Source organism: Crinia signifera, chromosome 2, assembly GCF_055691185.1.
Source record: "Crinia signifera chromosome 2, ASM5569118v1, whole genome shotgun sequence".
Lineage (NCBI taxonomy): Eukaryota > Metazoa > Chordata > Amphibia > Anura > Myobatrachidae > Crinia > Crinia signifera.
The window spans coordinates 393,850,857-393,869,604 of NC_139218.1; the positions used below are offsets into that span (position 1 = coordinate 393,850,857).

The following is an 18,748-nucleotide window of genomic DNA, read 5'->3' on the forward strand; positions in this document are numbered from 1 at the left end:
ACGCTTGTAACATATCCGCTCATAGCTAGCCCCCATCGTCACCTCCCAGGAATACAAATTTACCTCCAAATCAGAGGTCCCATTTATTATAGGATCGCCTTGGGCAGCATTTACCACCCAGGATCACATTGCAATATGCCACATATATGTTCCTGCAGGTGCAGGGACAGGGGCTCTGAAAGGGGCCAGTCCCTGCGCTCCGTTTTGCCGGTTGCCGGGGGTCTGTGCATGTGCGGTTAGTGCTGACCCCTGGCCGACCCCCCAGCATTTTCTGGCCTGCACCCACCTAATGCTGTGTTGCTGCCCACCCAGCACCATCGCCAGCATTCACATCACATTTTCCAGAATGCAAATGCAATGCAAGCCCTCACACTTGTGCAGAATTGCAAATATCGACAAATAGCAATTTTAACATTTCCGCTATTACTGCTGAATCACCTCCAATGTCATTGACCGTCTATGAATTTGTACAAATGTAACCGCCATGTATAATAATAATTTTCCCTTTTCATATATACAGTACCCCAGCTTGTGAGGAAAGAATGTCCACCTTCCGAAAATGTTGAATTCTTCAGGAATTCACAGCAACAGTTCCCAGGTGCTCATTACCAACAGCAAAAATGAGCTGATCAATCTGATCCTGGCATTGCTGATAACTGCCTGCTTCTTCTGCCTCTTCTACTTCATGGCCGTGATGCTCAATGTCTTCCTCACAACCTCTTCGATCCGAGAGACCTCCCGATATATCCTCTTTCTCCACATGCTCATCAATGACACTTGTTACATTGCCTTTGGAACTGTTCTTCTACTGGCTGCCAACTATCGCGTATTGATCCCCGGTCCAAGCTGCTATTTGTTGTTCATTATAGGCTCCGCCACGTTCAAAGCCACTACCTACAACTTGGCCACCATGGCTTTAGAACGCTACCTGGCCATTTGCCACCCGCTACGGCATGGTGGACTCTGCACCAAGCAGAGAACTCATGTGGCCATTGTGCTCATTTGAGTGGTGGGATCCATCCCTTATGTTGCCGAAATAATTCTTATACTCTCCTCGCACAGTGTCATATCTTCTGTTCCTGTGATATGTTCCCAGTCAACTGTGATAGTGAATCCTACTCAATCTGTTATAAGATCACAAAGCCTCCTGATTGGATTCACCACTGTGGGACTAACCATCCTATTTACGTATGTCCGCATTATACTGGTTGCTCAGAAAGTAAGCTCACAGTCCTCTAACGCTTTGAAAGCTGGCAAAACGGTATTGCTTCACGCGTTCCAGTTATGTCTCTGTATGGCCTCCTTGCTGTCCACACTGACAGAAACCTACCCGTACAACTACAACCCTTTCATACCGACAGTCAATTTCCTCATATACAGTTGTGTACCCAGGTTCCTTAGTCCTTTAATCTACGGACTTCGAGATGAAGTGTTGAGGAAATATATAAGGCAAGGGGTCCTGAGGACCTTCATCTGCAGAACTGGGCATGTTTCCAAGTATTGAGTAAAGACCGAGACGAGCCCCCAATTTATGGACATCTACTGTAAAATGATACCATAGGAGAACTTCTTTTGAACAAGCCTTTTATCTGTTTGGGGACCAACTTTCGCTCGTGCCTCTGTATAAATGATCTCAATAAACTCAAAATAAAGATATAGACTGGACTTCTTAGTCGTTGGGACCTACAATTAAATGTTCTACTGTTAAACAGCCTAATCCAGGGATACGCTCCATTGTACCAAATTTCCAATGGTTGGTCGGACAATAATTGAAAAAACTTTATATTAAGAAGTTTTTTTTTTGGGGGGGGGCGGTATCATGTGGCAACATTGAATATACACAATGGCACGTATACATCAGTCTTATTTATTTATTAACAGTTTCTTATATAGCGCAGCATATTCCGTTGCGCTTTACAAAGGAGACAGTGATACAACAAACAGGGTATTTACAGACAGTCAAAACGTTGGAGGGCCCTGCTCGCAAGCTTACAATCTATAGGGAAATAGGCATTGATACATAAGGATAGATACTGTATTCTTTATTGCATCGATTCCACCAGAATGCAAGGTTCTATGACTGGTTCTGGAATTTGATAAGCTTGCCTGAAGAAATGAGTTTTCAGGGAACGATTATAGGTTTGGAGACTGGAGGAGAGACTTATTGTGCTTGGGAGGGCATTCCACAGAGTGGGTGCAGCCCAGAGAAAGTCCTGCAGTCGGGAATGGGAGCGAGTAATGAGTGTGGATGAGAGGCGCAGATCTTGGGAGGAGTGTAGAGCAGGGCCGGATTATAATGGGGGCACAAGGGGTCAGTACCCCTGGGCCCCCCTCTAGCTAGGGGCCCACTGTGGTTGGCATGTATTTTTCAAAATATTTTTTTAGCTAAAGGTTTTGTGCATGGGAGTGGGGTAGTGCTGCTGCATCACCTATCTGCCAATGTGACAATGATTAATGGTGCTAAACATCGGGAGCCAAGCACACTGACTGCACAAGTGTGCTGTGCATTACTGGGAGTTGCCCCATGACACTTTGCACCAGAGGGCAGAGGCTGAGATGTTTGTGCTGAGCTCTGGTTGGTGGAGCTCATTACATGCTTCTCAGGCCCATGGAGAACAGCAGCAGCAGCCTAGTCATGTGAGGGTTTTATAATCAGAGGCTGCACTGGGACTGTGAGGTCTCCTATAGAGTAAGGTGCAGAGGGACACACACAGGCTTTTCATGTGGTATGTATTTATGTGTGTGTGCGTGTGTATATATATATATATATATATATATACACCCTTCTGAACACTAATGATTGATGTGACAAGTGATTGATGATTCAAGTTCAAGTTCACCTCAGGCTCCTGCAGCAGCACACCTACTAGAACGGCCGGCCATGACCTTAGCTGTGCGCAGATGGAAGCGTGAGTGTGAAATGGCGCCAAATCCCCGGGATACCCAGCCTCTATAGACTTGGCATCTCGCGAGAATCCGACGCCAGATTCCCGCGTTCAGCCGCGCTCGGGTTTCTGAACAAAGCCGGAAACTCGTGAGTGTGGCTCGCGGGCCGGCGATGTTTGGAATCTGAACCGCTCATCTCTACACAATATTACACTAAACATACAATAACACACCTAATTTACATAACACTGATGTGTATGTCAGCATTACACAATATTACACTAAACATACACGAACACACCAAATATACATAAATGTAAGACTAATGCTGGCCACACATCACACCAACTTTCCTCCAACCATCCAACTAGTTGCTTGGATGAAATAAAAATACGGTACTGGATGGGGGCTAATGTAATATTTACTTCAGAAATTAGCTCCCAAAATCTAGAAAAAACTGTCGCTCAGACCCGGTACTGTAGTTGAACCTGTTTGATTTAAACAATTTGACTGAATATTTTTGTCCATTTTCCTGGGTTTGTGAGAACATTTCTGATTGTCCTTTGCTCCCATCCAGTACCAGATTTGTATTCCATCCAAGCAACTAGTTGGATGGTTGGAGGAAAGTTGGCAGGGACGTGCAGTCAGGGGAGGCAGTGCCTCCCCTGTTATTAATGATTTAATTTATACAAAGCCGATACTTATGACATATATTCTGTGTCATAAGTACCTTCTTTATATTAATCTATTAATTCTCATTGTTTAAATCAATTTCATAGGCACCTAAAGTGGTGCCTCTAGCTACCCCTTACAAAAAGCTGGAAGAAGGAGGCGGGCAGGGGGCGGTGACATGCAGATGGCTGTAAAAGCCCATTTAAAAATCAAGCGAAAGCGGCACCACTACAAGTGCTGCAGTGACAGAGTAATGCTTTCAGCCAATCTGAAAGCATGCCCTGTCACTGAAGTCATCAGAATGGCCGATCCTCCCGCCCGCCCAGCCGTCAGCACCCACCCTGCATTGCACCGTCACCCACCTCTGGCAGCCGGCGGGAGCATAAGCCCCCAGCCATTAAAGGGGGAGAAAACCGGTACCAGCGGGCTGGAGAGTCGGGGCCCGGGAATGGCTACCTGCACCCTGAGACTGGATGCCTTCCTGACGATTGCCGGGTTTCTGAGCACCGGGAGGATGCGCAGCTGCTGCATCATCTCCTATCTGGGTGCACTTATTGAGGCGTCCGGGCTGGAGCACTGCTGCCTGCAGAGGCTGTTCCAGCGTACGCGGAGCTCCCAGCGTGGAGGGGGAAGAGAGGAGTCTGAGAGCCAGCAGCAGTGTTTTCTGAAGCCATCCCCCGCCTGGCATGGCGGCCCTGCAGGACATGGTGGAGAGACCGCATTCCGGGCTGATGAGGAAGGTCTTCTCCTGTCTATGAACCTGTGTGTCAGCACCATGTCAGAGGAGCTGCAGGCCTGAGGAGGACAGGGTGAGTAAGTACTCATCATACTCAACTCAGCCAGCCATAACCCCCATGACAACAAGCATGTAACCCCCATGGCAACAAGCATGTAACCCCCATGGCAACAAGAATGTAACCCCCATGGCAACAAGCATGTAACCCCCATGGCAACAAGCATGTAACCCCCATGGCAACAAGAATGTAACCCCCATGGCAACGAGCATGTAACCCCATGGAAATGAGCATGTAACCCCCATAGCAACACGCATGTAACCCCCATGGCAACGCGCATGTATCCCCCATGGTAATGAGCATTTAAACCCCATGCAAACAAGCATGTATGACAGTAAGTCCTACTAGAGGCATTCCTTTTAAGCAACACTAGTGGGGGCATTAGGCATTTACACCGCACTGCAGGGGGTATTATGCACGTAAGCATCACTAAAATTCCATGAAGGGGCCCAAAATTTATTATTGCACCACCCCTGGGAGAAAGTCAAAGCTGCCTTGCGAAGCACGTATTGTTTAGCGGTGTGCGAGTGTTTGATTGTGCGATTGTGGCTTTGATTTACCTAGCGCGTCTCCCCTGCAGCCCTTGTGAGGGTAGCAGAAGACTAATGGGGCATACACACGGGGCGAATTCAGCCCCTTTTCTAAACAATCTGACTCGTTTGCTTAGAAAAGGAGCATGGATTGCTCCGTGTGTATGCCCTGCAGCGATGGTGATGCGCGGTCCCACGCGTCATTATCGCCTGAAAGGTAAGCCAGTGTTTGCACTGGCTTTCCTACATCAAGCGGGGCTTGACCTATAAAAACAATAGGCAAAGCTCCACTCAGCACCAATCATCGTGGGTTTACTGCGATGTGTGCTGAGCGATCATGCTGAAGAATGTTGCACAGTGTGTTTGTGGCTTAACTGTTACCAGATGTTTACTGCACAGTGCATATACTTATATAGTGTGTGTGTATTACAACATCTAGTCCCAGCTGCCTGCTTGATAAACATGTGGTTGTCAGGCACTTATTATATGAAAACAGTTATCCCTCTATGGCAGGTATTCAATGCGGCCGGCGAGGGGGTTAAACAGCGAGGATTGCTGAAAACCAGCGATCCTCGCTGTTTAACCCCTGTGCCGACCGCTCGCTCCATTCAATGTTCTGGGGAAATCCTCGCTGTCACAGGACGGCGAGAATTCCCCCAAAACAGCGAGACCCGCGGCTAATGCAATAAACTCGCTGTATTTAGCCGTGAGTCTCGCTGGTTCAGGAGCCGCATACGCCAATTCCCCCTCGCTCAAAAAACGGAGCGAGGGGGAATTGGCGTATGAGGGGGCTGCGTTGAATACTGACAGGGTGAGTGGTGACAGCGAGCAGGAAGCTCTGCTCACTGTCGCCACTTGCCCACAGCATTGAATACCTGCCTATGACCGCAGCTCTCCACTAAATGCAGGATTTTTTTCAGGAGAAGATCGTGTTTCTATAATATCTGACATATCTGATATATAAATAACCAATTAAAATTCTCAGGCTAAATCATTTTTCAGATATATAGATTATAATATTGTGCCACAACCGGGTCATATATAAAATACCTGGACCACATGAATCCAATATATGGCTCCACAACACTATTATGTTCATCAGTTCCCACACAGTGGTGATACTGTTACCATTCTAATAAGATACAAACTATAAATCGAGCTGAGGTGAAATTTTATAACTAACAACTGCAACAAAGTTTCCTGTCATAAGCCTATGTAGTGCTCTATATGCACACCGCCTGTCTTTCTGTGAGACTTCTGACACATTAATAATAACTACTAATAATAAATAAAGTACAGTATATAACGTCATAGCAGTTTATATATAAAGACTCAAATACACAAAGTTAGATACGAATAAGATGAGTGTCAGCCTTTATTAGAATAAGTGCATAGACACCGATTACTGTGCACTGCCTGCTTGCCATCTATTTTTAATACAACTTATTTTTTTTTTTCGTTCTCTTAGTCACTATTGTTTCTTTTATTTACAGTACTTCTCAGTTTTATTATATCATAATAGGTGCACCATGTACATGACCGCTTTTCTTCTTCTATACTTTCTCTGTATAATTTTTTCTTATTGGTATCACACCTCCGCGTTACAATGGCCTTATAGGCATGTATAACAAATAGGGTGTCCTCTGTAACGACATATGATGTCTTGTGCAATTGGCACCACCCCTCTCTCTTTGCCAAGAAACCACTGGCAGCAAGTAATTCGAAGCCTTACTGTGGGGCATAATTAGCAAGGGTAATTTTTGTGTGTGGGACATAAAAAGGTGTCAGCAGCATAATGTGCAAATGGGCATTACGGTATGTGGTGTCATTGTCATTAAGATGTGTGGCATATTGTGTCATTGGCAGTACAGTGTGTGGCGTAATATGCAATGGGCATCAGTAACATGGTATAACATGTAATGGACATTATGGTGTGTGGCATAATGTGACTATGCCTCTATATTGTTATGTAGCCACTCCCCCAGTTGCGTGTGATGACACCCTCTCATGACACTTGACCACAACCATTTTTGGTACCACGTAAGAAAAAAAATCTGCTTGCACCACTGCTTACAAACCAGTGCCTCACCAGCCACTGACCTCACCGCATGTCACTGAAAGTTGGTCTGATGTGTGTTGCCAGCATTAGACCAGATGAGTAAATCAGCCATATAGAGACACTTTATTCCGTATCTGACATATTATACTAGTGATTCACATGTGATATTATTACAGATGATTCATCTATAAATCTAAGTGTATCCTAACTGCTGGCAAAGACCCCACACCAGAATACAGGCGCAGGCCTGGCGGGACATGGGGCTGTGGTATATACAGGGAGCGCTATATAATCACCACTATTAATTAGTGATGAGCGGGTCCGGATCTCCGAGATCCGGATCCGCACGGACGTCCTGAATCCGAATCCGGATCCAGGACGTCCGCGGACTCCCGCGCAGGCCCGGAGCCGAAATCGAGGCCCGACGTCACATTGGTGACGTCGGATTCTCGCGAGATCCGGATTACATAAAAGCCGGGACCCGCCGCCGCCATCTTCATTCTGTGGGGCGACGCAGAGCAGGCAGCAGTGCTGCCAGAGAGGGGGGTTTTATTTATTGCTCCGTGAGGGGGGTTTGCTGGAGCGTTGTGTGTGTCACTGTGCTGCTTGCTGCTAAAGAGCTGCAAGTACAGAGGGGGTTTAATCATTTTTATTGTGCTGCTGGAGAGTGATTTTTTTTTCTATATTGCTGTAGCCTGCTCATCTGTAATTTGTGTCACTGCTGCTGCTACAGAATACTACAGACAGAGGGGGGTTTATTGTACTGCCGCAGAGGGGGTTTTCTTTCTATATTGCTATAGCCTGCTCATCTCTAATTGTGTCACTGCTGCTGCTAGCCTGCTACAGAATACTACAGACAGAGGGGGGTTTAATAATTTTTATTGTGCTGCCAGAGAGGGTTTTTGTGCTGCCTGGCTACCTGTTATATGGTTGTAAACACCTACCAGGCAGTCACCTCTGTTGTTGCCAGTGCCACTACCTTGTACCTACCTCTCAGAGTATATAAAAAAAAATAAAAAAAAAATTAAAAATATATAAAAATATAAAAAAAAATAATTAAGTTGTTGTTGTTGCTGACACCACTGGCTGCCGTTAGATATCGCAGACTCAGTAATTAAATTTTTAACTGTGGTTTGCTGACGCCACTTGTTGTGTTACCTACCAGTGTATCCACTTTTGTATCTTGCTGCTGTTGTCACTGGCTAGTGACAACAACCAGCTGATATCTGGGTATCCAGTTTGCTGCCACCGCTGCCGTTACATATATCGCAGTAAATAACTCCGGTTTGCTGACGCCACTTGTTGTGTTACCTACCAGTGTATCCACAAAATAAATATTGTATCTTGCTGCTGTTGTCACTGGCTAGTGACAACCAGCTGATATCTGGGTATCCAGTTTGCTGCCACCGCTGCCGTTACATATATCGCAGTAAATAACTCCGGTTTGCTGACGCCACTTGTTGTGTTACCTACCAGTGTAACTATCCACAAAATAAATATTGTATCTTGCTGCTGTTGTCACTGGCTAGTGACAACCAGCTGATATCTGGGTATCCAGTTTGCTGCCACCGCTGCCGTTACATATATCGCAGTAAATAACTCCGGTTTGCTGACGCCACTTGTTGTGTTACCTACCAGTGTAACTATCCACAAAATAAATATTGTATCTTGCTGCTGTTGTCACTGGCTATATATAGTCCACTGGTGCTGCACTGCTGCCTGCACTGAATCTGCCAGTCTGGTGGTCTGTGGTCTGGGGCTCACAGCCTAATAAATAATAATGCCCTATATCTTATCTAGTTACCTGTGTGGTCTGGGGCTTACTGGCTAATAAATAATTAAATATTGCCTGCCTAATAAATAATTAAATACTGCCGTATATCTCTACCTTTGTGATCTGGGGCTCACTGGCTATACTGCCGTATATACCGTCTGGTCTGGGGCTCACTGGCTAATAAATAATTAAATACTGCCGTATATCTCTACCTTTGTGGTCTGGGGCTCACTGGCTATACTGCCGTATGTACCGTCTGGTCTGGGGCTCACTGCCTAATAAATAATTAAATACTGCCGTATATCTCTACCTTTGTGGTCTGGGGCTCACTGCCTAATACTGATGTATCTGTATAACTGCCTGCTGGTGCATACCCACTGACATATATTAATTGCACTCCAGTGGCGCTGTTCTGTGACATAACTCCGCTGCAGTGCCACTCTTACATGAGCCACGTGTTTGGGCCGCACACTTGTGTGGCTTAGCATAGTTATCCAGCTACCTCGGTGCAACCTTTTGTCCTAAAAACAATATTGTAAGGTGTGAGCTGTTCAGAATAGACTGTAAATGAGTGGAAATGAATGTTATTGAGGTTAATATAGCGTAGGAGCAAAAAAAACACCCAAATTCTGCGATTTTAGCAGTTTTTATGCTTTTTAACAAAAAAATCAGAACCCAAAACCCAAAAAATCCAAACACAAAACACTTAGGAGGTGTTTTGCCAAAACCCATTAGAACCCAAAACCTCAAGGTAATCAGAACCCAAAACCCAAAACCCAAAACCTGAAAAGTGGCCGGTGCACATCTCTACTATTAATATAACATATAATACAGTATAAATCTAAGTGTATCCTAACTGCCAGCAAAGACCCCACACCAGAATACAGGCGCAGGCCTGGTGGGACATGGGGCTGCGGTATATACAGGAAGCGCTATATAATCACCACTATTAATATAACATATAATACAGTATAAATCTAAGTGTATCCTAACTGCCGGCAAAGACCCCACACCAGAATACAGGGGCAGGCCTGGCGGGACATGGGGCTGTGTTATATACAGGGAGCGCTATATAATCACCACTATTAATATAACATATAATACAGTATAAATCTAAGTGTATCCTAGCTGCCAGCAAAGACCCCACACCAGAATACAGGCGCAGGCCTGGCGGGACATGAGGCTGCGGTATATACAGGGAGCGCTATATAATCACCACTATTAATATAACATATAATACAGTATAAATCTAAGTGTATCCTAACTGCCAGCAAAGACCCCACACCAGAATACAGGCGCAGGCCTGGTGGGACATGGGGCTGCGTTATATACAGGGAGCGCTATATAATCACCACTATTAATATAACATATAATACAGTATAAATCTAAGTGTATCCTAACTGCCGGCAAAGACCCCACACCAGAATACAGGGGCAGGCCTGGTGGGACATGGGGCTGCGGTATATACAGGGAGCGCTATATAATCACCACTATTAATATAACATATAATACAGTATAAATCTAAGTGTATCCTAACTGCCGGCAAAGACCCCACACCAGAATACAGGGGCAGGCCTGGCGGGACATGGGGCTGTGTTATATACAGGGAGCGCTATATAATCACCACTATTAATATAACATATAATACAGTATAAATCTAAGTGTATCCTAGCTGCCAGCAAAGACCCCACACCAGAATACAGGCGCAGGCCTGGCGGGACATGAGGCTGCGGTATATACAGGGAGTGCTATATAATCACCACTATTAATATAACATATAATACAGTATAAATCTAAGTGTATCCTAACTGCCAGCAAAGACCCCACACCAGAATACAGGCGCAGGCCTGGTGGGACATGGGGCTGCGTTATATACAGGGAGCGCTATATAATCACCACTATTAATATAACATATAATACAGTATAAATCTAAGTGTATCCTAACTGCCGGCAAAGACCCCACACCAGAATACAGGGGCAGGCCTGGTGGGACATGGGGCTGCGGTATATACAGGGAGCGCTATATAATCACCACTATTAATATAACATATAATACAGTATAAATCTAAGTGTATCCTAACTGCCGGCAAAGACCCCACACCAGAATACAGGCGCAGGCCTGGTGGGACATGGGGCTGCGGTATATACAGGGAGCGCTATATAATCACCACTATTAATATAACATATAATACAGTATAAATCTAAGTGTATCCTAACTGCCGGCAAAGACCCCACACCAGAATACAGGTGCAGGCCTGGCGGGACATGGGGCTGCGTTATATACAGGGAGCGCTATATAATCACCACTATTAATATAACATATAATACTGTATAAATCTAAGTGTATCCTAACTGCCGGCAAAGACCCCACACCAGAATACAGGCGCAGGCCTGGCGGGACATGGTGCTGTGTTATATACAGGGAGCGCTATATAATCACCACTATTAATATAACATATAATACAGTATAAATCTAAGTGTATCCTAACTGCCGGCAAAGACCCCACACCAGAATACAGGCGCAGGCCTGGCGGGACATGGGGCTGCGTTATATACAGGGAGCGCTATATAATCACCACTATTAATATAACATATAATACAGTATAAATCTAAGTGTATCCTAGCTGCCAGCAAAGACCCCACACCAGAATACAGGCGCAGGCCTGGTGGGACATGGGGCTGCAGTATATACAGGGAGCGCTATATAATCACCACTATTAATATAACATATAATACAGTATAAATCTAAGTGTATCCTAACTGCCAGCAAAGACCCCACACCAGAATACAGGCGCAGGCCTGGTGGGACATGGGGCTGCGTTATATACAGGGAGCGCTATATAATCACCACTATTAATATAACATATAATACAGTATAAATCTAAGTGTATCCTAACTGCCAGCAAAGACCCCACACCAGAATACAGGCGCAGGCCTGGCTGGACATGGGGCTGCGTTATATACAGGGAGCGCTATATAATCACCACTATTAATATAACATATAATACAGTATAAATCTAAGTGTATCCTAACTGCCGGCAAAGACCCCACACCAGAATACAGGCGCAGGCCTGGCAGGACATGGGGCTGCGGTATATACAGGGAGCGCTATATAATCACCACTATTAATATAACATATAATACAGTATAAATCTAAGTGTATCCTAACTGCCAGCAAAGACCCCACACCAGAATACAGGCGCATGCCTGGCGGGACATGGGGCTGTGTTATATACAGGGAGCGCTATATAATCACCACTATTAATATAACATATAATACAGTATAAATCTAAGTGTATCCTAACTGCCGGCAAAGACCCCACACCAGAATACAGGCGCACACCTGGCGGGACATGGGGCTGCGTTATATACAGGGAGCGCTATATAATCACCACTAATAATATAACATATAATACTGTATAAATCTAAGTGTATCCTAACTGCCGGCAAAGACCCCACACCAGAATACAGGCGCAGGCCTGGCGGGACATGGTGCTGTGTTATATACAGGGAGCGCTATATAATCACCACTATTAATATAACATATAATACAGTATAAATCTAAGTGTATCCTAACTGCCGGCAAAGACCCCACACCAGAATACAGGCGCAGGCCTGGCGGGACATGGGGCTGCGTTATATACAGGGAGCGCTATATAATCACCACTATTAATATAACATATAATACAGTATAAATCTAAGTGTATCCTAGCTGCCAGCAAAGACCCCACACCAGAATACAGGCGCAGGCCTGGTGGGACATGGGGCTGCAGTATATACAGGGAGCGCTATATAATCACCACTATTAATATAACATATAATACAGTATAAATCTAAGTGTATCCTAACTGACGGCAAAGACCCCACACCAGAATACAGGCGCACGCCTGGCGGGACATGGGGCTGCGGTATATACAGGGAGCGCTATATAATCACCACTATTAATATAACATATAATACAGTATAAATCTAAGTGTATCCTAACTGCCAGCAAAGACCCCACACCAGAATACAGGCGCAGGCCTGGTGGGACATGGGGCTGCGGTATATACAGGGAGCGCTATATAATCACCACTATTAATATAACATATAATACAGTATAAATCTAAGTGTATCCTAACTGCCAGCAAAGACCCCACACCAGAATACAGGCGCATGCCTGGCGGGACATGGGGCTGTGTTATATACAGGGAGCGCTATATAATCACCACTATTAATATAACATATAATACAGTATAAATCTAAGTGTATCCTAACTGCCGGCAAAGACCCCACACCAGAATACAGGCGCAGGCCTGGTGGGACATGGGGCTGCGGTATATACAGGGAGCGCTATATAATCACCACTATTAATATAACATATAATACAGTATAAATCTAAGTGTATCCTAACTGCCAGCAAAGACCCCACACCAGAATACAGGCGCAGGCCTGGTGGGACATGGGGCTGCGTTATATACAGGGAGCGCTATATAATCACCACTATTAATATAACATATAATACAGTATAAATCTAAGTGTATCCTAACTGCCAGCAAAGACCCCACACCAGAATACAGGCGCAGGCCTGGTGGGACATGGGGCTGCGGTATATACAGGGAGCGCTATATAATCACCACTATTAATATAACATATAATACAGTATAAATCTAAGTGTATCCTAACTGCCAGCAAAGACCCCACACCAGAATACAGGCGCAGGCCTGGTGGGACATGGGGCTGCGTTATATACAGGGAGCGCTATATAATCACCACTATTAATATAACATATAATACAGTATAAATCTAAGTGTATCCTAACTGCCAGCAAAGACCCCACACCAGAATACAGACGCAGGCCTGGTGGGACATGGGGCTGCGTTATATACAGGGAGCGCTATATAATCACCACTATTAATATAACATATAATACAGTAAAAATCTAAGTGTATCCTAACTGCCAGCAAAGACCCCACACCAGAATACAGGCGCAGGCCTGGCGGGACATGGGGCTGTGTTATATACAGGGAGCGCTATATAATCACCACTATTAATATAACATATAATACAGTAAAAATCTAAGTGTATCCTAACTGCCAGCAAAGACCCCACACCAGAATACAGACGCAGGCCTGGCGGGACATGGGGCTGCGGTACATACAGGGAGCGCTATATAATCACCACTATTAATATAACATATAATACAGTATAAATCTATGTGTATCCTAACTGCCAGCAAAGACCCCACACCAGAATACAGGCGCATGCCTGGCGGGACATGGGGCTGCGGTACATACAGGGAGCGCTATATAATCACCACTATTAATATAACATATAATACAGTATAAATCTAAGTGTATCCTAACTGCCAGCAAAGACCCCACACCAGAATACAGGCGCAGGCCTGGTGGGACATGGGGCTGCGGTATATACAGGGAGCGCTATATAATCACCACTATTAATATAACATATAATACAGTATAAATCTAAGTGTATCCTAACTGCCGGCAAAGACCCCACACCAGAATACAGGCGCATGCCTGGCGGGACATGGGGCTGCGGTACATACAGGGAGCGCTATATAATCACCACTATTAATATAACATATAATACAGTATAAATCTAAGTGTATCCTAACTGCCAGCAAAGACCCCACACCAGAATACAGGCGCAGGCCTGGTGGGACATGGGGCTGCGGTATATACAGGGAGCGCTATATAATCACCACTATTAATATAACATATAATACAGTATAAATCTAAGTGTATCCTAACTGCCGGCAAAGACCCCACACCAGAATACAGGCGCAGGCCTGGTGGGACATGGGGCTGCGGTATATACAGGGAGCGCTATATAATCACCAATATTAATATAACATATAATACAGTATAAATCTAAGTGTATCCTAACTGCCGGCAAAGACCCCACACCAGAATACAGGCGCAGGCCTGGTGGGACATGGGGCTGCGTTATATACAGGGAGCGTTATATAATCACAACTATTAACCCCTTCATGACAGAGCCAGTTTTTGCCTTCCTGACAGAGCCCTTTTTTTCAAATCTGGCATGTATCACTTAAGTGGGGATAACTTTTTTTTGCTTTTACTTATCCCAGTGATTTTGAGATTGTTTTCTCGTGACACATTGTACTTCAAGTTAGTGGTAAATTTTCGTCGATACAGTCTGTGTTTTTTTGTGAAAAATACCAAAATGTCGTAAAAAAATGGAAAATTTTGCGATTTGCAAAATGTTAAATTTTCTGCTTGTGAGACAAATAATCTTACCACTCAAAATAGTGAATAACTAACATAGACCATATGTCTACTTTATGTTGCCATCATTATTTCAACCTCATTTTCATTTTTTTGGACACTAGGAGGCTTAAAATATGAATAGCAAATTCTCAAATTTTCAAGAAAATTTCAAACTCTGATTTTTTTAGGGACCAGGTCAGTTATGATGTGACTTTGAGTGACTTGTATGTGAGACACCCCCATAAATGATGCCATTTCAAAAACTGCACCCCTCACAGTATTCAAAACAGCATTTTGGAAGTTTGTTAACCCTTTAGGTGTTTCACAGGAATTAAAAGAAAGTGTAGGTGAAATTTCAAAATTTCATTTTTTTTGCAGATTTGCAATTTTAATACATTTTTCTAAGGAACACAGTAGATTTTACTAGAGAAATGTGACTAAAAATTGATTCCCCCAATTCTTTGGTTTTCATAAATATCCTATATGTGGCCCTAGTGTGCACGGTGACCAAACCACAGGCTTCATAATAGAAGGAGCACCTACTTGATTTTGGAGCCTCCTTTTTATGAGATTATTTTTTAGGCACAATGTAGGTTTCTAGGCACCATAAGATGCTAAAAGTTAGGTACCCCCCCACAAGTGACCCCATTTTGCAAACTACACCCTTCAGGGAATTCATCTAGGGGTATAGTGTACATTTTAAACCCCCAGGGGTTTCACCAATTGTGGTACAACTGGGCAGTGAAAATGAAAAAAAATTAATTTTTCATTTTCACAGCTCAGTTGTATCAAAATTGGTGAAACCCCGGGGGGTTTGAAATGTACACTATACCCCTTGATGAATTCCCTGAAGGGTGTAGTTTGCAAAATGGGGTCACTTGTGGGGGGGTTCCACTGTATGGGTGTTTCGGGGGTCATTCAACCAGAATCTGTGCTGCAAAATCCAAAAATCACTCCTTCCCTTCTGAGTCCTGCCATGCACCCAACTGGTATTTTTTGGTCACACATGAGGCATTGCCGTACTCGGGAGAAATTGGGGCACAGATTTTGGGGTGCTTTGTCTCCTTCATTCCTTGTGAAAATGAAAAATTTTGAGCCAGATCTGCATTTTTGTGTAAAAAAATGTAATTTTTTACAGAAAAATGCAGTTCTGGCTCAAAATTTTTTATTTTCACAAGGAATGAAGGAGACAAAGCACCCCAAAATCTGTGCCCCAATTTCTCCCGAGTACGGCAATGCCTCACGTGTGACCAAAAAATACCAGTTGGGTGCATGGCAGGACTCAGAAGGGAAGGAGTGATTTTTGGTGGTGGAATGAATGGTGGGTGCTATGTCGCATTAGCAAGACCCCCGAAGCACCAATACAGTGGAACCCCCCCACAAGTGACCCCATTTTAGTCACCAGCTTTGGGAGGGGGGCTGGCGCTGCGGCTGGCGGGGGGGTGGGAGGGGTGCTGGTGCTGTGGCAGCCGGGTGGGTGGGAGGGAGGGGGGCTGCCGGGTGGGAGGGGGGGGGGGGGGGCTGGCGATCGGTGCGGTATATACACACACACACACACACACACACATATATATATATGTGTGTATATATATATATATATATATATATATATATACATATATATACACACACATATATATATATATATATATGTGTGTGTATATATATATATATATATATATATATATATAGTTTTTCAGTGCATATATTTTTTTTTTTTACTTTTTCTGCAGCTTGATGCTGCTGCTGCTGCTGCGGGGGGGAGGGGGGAGGAGGTCAGCGCTGCGTGCGCTTCAGACGCTCCGGGGGAGCCGGGGGAGCTGCTGCTGCTGCCGGGTGAGTGCCCGGCGGGTTGGAGGGGGGGCTGCACATCGGAGGTGATCGGTGCTGTACTTGACAGCACCGATCACCACCGATCCCTGTGTTACCGAGCGGCTTAGCCGCCGGTAACACAGGAAACGCTGTGAATGGCTGTTCAGATTTGAACAGCCAATCACAGCGATCGCCGACCGGGGGGGGCACCCCTGCCCCCCCTGGGCGGCGAGGGGGGATGTCTGCTGTCAGGGACAGCAGACATCACCTAACTGTCACTGCGTCTCTAGACGCAGTGACAGTTAGAAGTCATGACGTATATATACGTCATGTGTCGGGAAGTACTTCCCGACCATGACGTATATATACGTCAAATGTCGTGAAGGGGTTAATATAACATATAATACAGTATAAATCTAAGTGTATCCTAACTGCCGGCAAAGACCCCACACCAGAATACAGGCGCACGCCTGGCAGGACATGGGGCTGCGTTATATACAGGGAGCACTATATAATCACAACAATTAATATAACATATAATACAGTATAAATCTAAGTGTATTCTAACTGCCAGCAAAGACCCCACACCAGAATACAGGCGCAGGCCTGGCGGGACATGGGGCTGTGTTATATACAGGGAGCGTTATATAATCACCACTATTAATATAACATATAATACAGTATAAATCTAAGTGTATCCTAACTGCCAGCAAAGACCCCACACCAGAATACAGGCGCAGGCCTGGTGGGACATGGGGCTGCGGTATATACAGGGAGCGCTATATAATCACCACTATTAATATAACATATAATACAGTATAAATCTAAGTGTATCCTAACTGCCGGCAAAGACCCCACACCAGAATACAGGCACAGGCCCGGTGGGACATGGGGCTGCGGTATATACAGGGAGCGCTATATAATCACCACTATTAATATAACATATAATACAGTATAAATCTAAGTGTATCCTAACTGCCGGCAAAGACCCCACACCAGAATACAGGCGCAGGCCTGGTGGGACATGAGGCTGTGTAATATACAGGGAGCGCTATATAATCACCACTATTAATATAACATATAATACAGTATAAATCTAAGTGTATCCTAACTGCTGGCAAAGACCCCACACCAGAATACAGGCGCAGGCCTGGCGGGACATGGGGCTGCGTTATATACAGGGAGCGCTATATAATCACCACTATTAATATAACATATAATACAGTATAAATCTAAGTGTATCCTAACCTCCAGCAAAGACCCCACACCAGAATACAGGCGCATGCCTGGCGGGACATGGGGCTGTGTTATATACAGGGAGCGCTATATAATCACCACTATTAATATAACATATAATACAGTATAAATCTAAGTGTATCCTAACTGCCGGCAAAGACCCCACACCAGAATACAGGCGCAGGCCTGGCGGGACATGGGGCTGCGTTATATACAGGGAGCGCTGTATAATCACCACTATTAATATAACATATAATACAGTATAAATCTAAGTGTATCCTAGCTGCCAGCAAAGACCCCACACCAGAATACAGGCGCAGGCCTGGTGGGACATGGGGCTGCAGTATATACAGGGAGCGCTATATAATCACCACTATTAATATAACATATAATACAGTATAAATCTAAGTGTATCCTAACTGACGGCAAAGACCCCACACCAGAATACAGGCGCACGCCTGGCGGGACATGGGGCTGCGGTATATACAGGGAGCGCTATATAATCACCACTATTAATATAACATATAATACAGTATAAATCTAAGTGTATCCTAACTGCCAGCAAAGACCCCACACCAGAATACAGGCGCAGGCCTGGTGGGACATGGGGCTGTGGTATATACAGGGAGCGCTATATAATCACCACTATTAATATAACATATAATACAGTATAAATCTAAGTGTATCCTAACTGCCAGCAAAGACCCCACACCAGAATACAGGCGCAGGCCTGGCTGGACATGGGGCTGCGT

General features: G+C 44.8%; 1 pseudogene; it reads left to right on the forward strand.

Moving 5' to 3' along the window:
• Nucleotides 1-559: 559 nt before the first annotated feature.
• On the forward strand, nt 560-1,504 carry LOC146058579 (odorant receptor 131-2-like; annotated as a pseudogene).
• The last annotated feature ends 17,244 nt before the right edge of the window (nt 1,505-18,748 follow it).